Genomic DNA, 4,264 nt, shown 5'->3' with positions numbered 1-4,264 from the left:
GTCATGGTTTCCTGACTATGGACATTGGATGTCATTGATAACGAGATCATATCATTAGGAGAATGATGTGATGGACAAGACCCAAACCTAAGCATAGCACAAAAGATCGTGTAGTTCGTTTGCTAGAGCTTTTCCAATGTCAAGTATCTTTTCCTTAGACCATGAGATCGTGTAACTCCCGGATGCCGTAGGAGTGCTTTGGGTGTACCAAACGTCACAACGTAACTGGGTGACTATAAAGGTACACTACGGGTATCTCTGAAAGTGTCTGTTGGGTTGGCACGGATCGAGACTGGGATTTGTCACTCCGTATGACGGAGAGGTATCTCTTGCCCACTCGGTAATGCATCATCATAATGAGCTCAGTGTGACTAAGGAGTTAGCCACGGGATCATGCATTACGGTACGAGTAAAGAGACTTGCCGGTAACGAGATTGAACAAGGTATTGGGATACCGACGATCGAATCTTGGGTGAGTAACATACCGATTGACAAAGGGAATTGTATACGGGATTGATTGAATCCTCGACATCGTGGTTCATCCGATGAGATCATCGTGGAACATGTGGGAGCCAACATGGGTATCTAGATCCCGCTGTTGGTTATTGACCGGAGAGGCGTCTCGGTCATGTCTGCATGTCTGCCGAACCCGTAGGGTCTACACACTTAAGGTTCGGTGATGCTAGGGTTGTAGAGATATGAGTATGCGGAAACCCGAAAGTTGTTCGGAGTCCCGGATGAGATCCCGGACGTCACGAGGAGTTCCGGAATGGTCCGGAGGTGAAGAATTATATATAGGAAGTCCAGTTTCGGCCACCGGGAAAGTTTCGGGGGTTATCGGTATTGTACCGGGACCACCAGAAGGGTCCCGGGGGTCCACCGGGTGGGGCCACCTATCCGGGAGGGCCCCATGGGCTGAAGTGGGAAGGGAACCAGCCCTTAGTGGGCTGGGGCGCCCCCCTTGGGCCTCCCCCTGCGCCTAGGGTTGGAAACCCTAGGGGTGGGGGGCGCCCCACTTGCCTTGGGGGGCAAGCCACCCCCTTGGCCGCCGCCCCCCCTCAGATGGGATCTCCAGGGTGGCCGGCGCCCCCCAGGGCTCCTATAAATAGTGGGGGGGGGGAGGGAGGGCAGCAACACCACAGCCCCTGGCGCCTCCCTCTCCCCCTGCAACACCTCTCCCTCTCGCAGAAACTTGGCGAAGCCCTGCCGAGATCCCGCTACTTCCACCACCACGCCGTCGTGCTGCTGGATCTCCATCAACCTCTCCTTCCCCCTTGCTGGATCAAGAAGGAGGAGACGTCGCTGCTCCGTACGTGTGTTGAACGCGGAGGTGCCGTCCGTTCGGCACTCGGTCATCGGTTATTTGGATCACGGCGAGTACGACTCCATCAACCCCGTTCACTTGAACGCTTCCGCTCGCGATCTACAAGGGTATGTAGATGCACTCCTTTCCCCTCGTTGCTAGTATACTCCATAGATGGATCTTGGTGATGCGTAGGAAATTTTAAAATCCTGCTACGATCCCCAACAAAATAAGGAGTTCTGCTTTGGTCCATTCATGTTAATTTCTAGCATAGTTGAACTGCAACTGCAAACTTTATCGATAACATAAGCTATGAAGATGGTAGGCTTAAAAATAATCCACGTCAAGATCAAACATGTTGATAGTTATACATATTTTACTCATGGAGGTGTTAAGCCAATGTTCTGGGGTTGACCACCCCTCCTTTTGTCCACTTTTGGGTCAACAAGAATCAACCATGTGACTTTTTTCAGTCAATCCTCACTTTTACCAATCTGTTGTCATGATTGTCGTTGTTAAGGGGGTGTAACGTTGTGTGCTATGTGAGAAAGATAGGGATCTAAGACTTTGGTGTAGTCTAGCCATTGCAACAACCCAATGCTAATCGAAATAACAAAGAAAATAGTTAATTCAAATAACCCGTTGCTAGCCAAGAAATATATTTATTTACATGCTCATCATGGTAATCATTATGGATATGACCGGTAGACTACCCTAGAAAACTTGTGGAAGCTCCTAATAAAGTAATATTTTTTTCCAGATTTATCGGTCCAACTGGGAGAGGATGATAAAAACATACCACTACACTAAGAATTCTGATCTTCTTTCACTTTAATACTTGGAATAAAGAGTGATTCATTATGCTTGGAACAAAGCGATTTCATTGAAACTTTGATATATCACGCAGAGTGCTTTCATATTGAGAAGTATTCTTCATCGCATGTTGCCTCACAATCTAATACCATTTAATTGATTACTTCAAGTAATGTGCGATTTCATTGTGATGATTCCATGAGCTAATTTTCTGTCGCTAGTACTTCCTCATTTGGGGTTTACACGAAAGGGGAGGTATACTTATTTCAATATCAAGCAACATATGCTCTCGTTCATCTACTCGTACATGAGTGCATATCAAGCTTCCTCCTAGCTAGGGGGTGGGAATGTCTATATGACATATTTATCATGTAATATTTTCAATAAAAGACTTTTTTTTGCCGAAGTGGTGAACATGAGGACATGATTTCACTTACTAGGTAGGAAAGCTAGCACGAATATCTGATAGGCAAGGTGGTGTCTCTTTATTTCAAAAGCCTTTATTTTCATAGGTAGGAAAATTCTTCTTTAATCCCACTACTTTCATTTAGAATTGTGGGTGCAGTTCAGTAGAAAATATAGAAGATCTGTGGACTTGAACTAGTGTTTGTGCATTGGGGGTACACGACCTAGGTCCAGATGTTGTTCTATAGTGTGGGATAATATAAAATTAATAAGACACAAGTTTAATTGTGAAAGATATCTCTTCGTTTGCAAGGTATATCTCGTAAAGATTTTTGTTGAATAGTGATGAAATATATCCATCTTATCATTTATAGATACTATCTCATAAAAGTAAGCTTTAAATGCACACAATATGTCAGTTTTTCGCCTTCGATGTACATGTATACTTCTAATGTGCTTGTGTGAAGTAATGGGTGTGCCTTTAGCGGTAATATGCATTAGTTGTTTTTTGAAGTTATGAACATGCAACCCATGAGTATGCAGGAGCATTGGATATATAGACCAATGTGAACGGGTATGGATGTCAAGATTTAATGCTTAGACATGGAGGAACATTGGACAAGACCATTAAATGTGATTAAGGGAGAGTATATTACATTAATGTAGTCTTCTACCTCCATGGTCGGACGAAGCATATGTTGGGGAACGCAGCAATTTCAAAAAAAATTCCTACAATCACGCAAGATCTATCTAGAAGAAGCATAGCAACGAGTGGGGAGAGTGTGTCCACGTACCCTCGTAGACCGAAAGCGGAAGTGTTTTATCAACGCGGTTGATGTAGTCATACGTCTTCACGATCCGACCGATCCTAGCACCGAACGTACGGCACCTCCGTGTTCAGCACACGTTCAGCTCAATGACGTCCCTCGTACTCTTGATCCAGTTGAGGCCGAGGGAGAGTTTCGTCAGCACGACGGCATGGCGACGGTGATGATGAAGTTACCGGCGCAGGGCTTCACCTAAGCACTACGACGATACGACCGAGGTGTGTAACTGTGGAGGGGAGCACCGCACACGGCTAAGAGATTGTCTGTTGTGCTATTAGGGTGCCCCTTGGCCACGTATATAAAGGAGGAAGGGAGAGAGGAGGCCGGCCAGGTTTGGGCGCGCCAGGGGGGAGTTCTACTTGGACTCCTAGTCCAAGTAGAATTCGCCTCCCCCCGCCCTTTTTCCTTTCTTCTACCGGAGGGAAAGGTAAGGGAGAGAGAGGGGGAAGGAAAGAGGGGGGCCGGCCCCCTCCCCTAGTCCAATTCGGTTTGGGCAAGGGGAGGGGTGCTCCTCTCACGTGGCCCTTTCTCCTCTCCTCCAATAAGGCCCACTAGGCCCAATACTTCTCCGGGGGGGGGGGGGGGGGGTTCCAGTAACCTCCCGGTACTCCGGGAAAATGCCCGAACCACTCGGAATCATTCTGATGTCCAAATGCAACCTTCCAATATATGAATCTTTACCTCTCGACCATTTCGAGACTCCTCGTCATGTCCGTGATCTCATCCGGGACTCCGAACAAACTTCGGTACATCAAATCACATAACTCATAATACAAATCGTCATCGAACGTTAAGCGTGCGGACCCTACGGGTTCGAGAACTATGTAGACATGACCGAGACACATCTCCGGTCAATAACCAATAGCGGAACCTGGATGCTCATATTGGCTCCTACATATTCTACGAAGATCTTTAT

The sequence above is a fragment of the Triticum aestivum genome, chromosome 7D (assembly GCF_018294505.1).
Source record: "Triticum aestivum cultivar Chinese Spring chromosome 7D, IWGSC CS RefSeq v2.1, whole genome shotgun sequence".
Taxonomy (NCBI): Eukaryota; Viridiplantae; Streptophyta; class Magnoliopsida; order Poales; family Poaceae; genus Triticum; species Triticum aestivum.
This window is presented reverse-complemented; position numbering follows the sequence as displayed.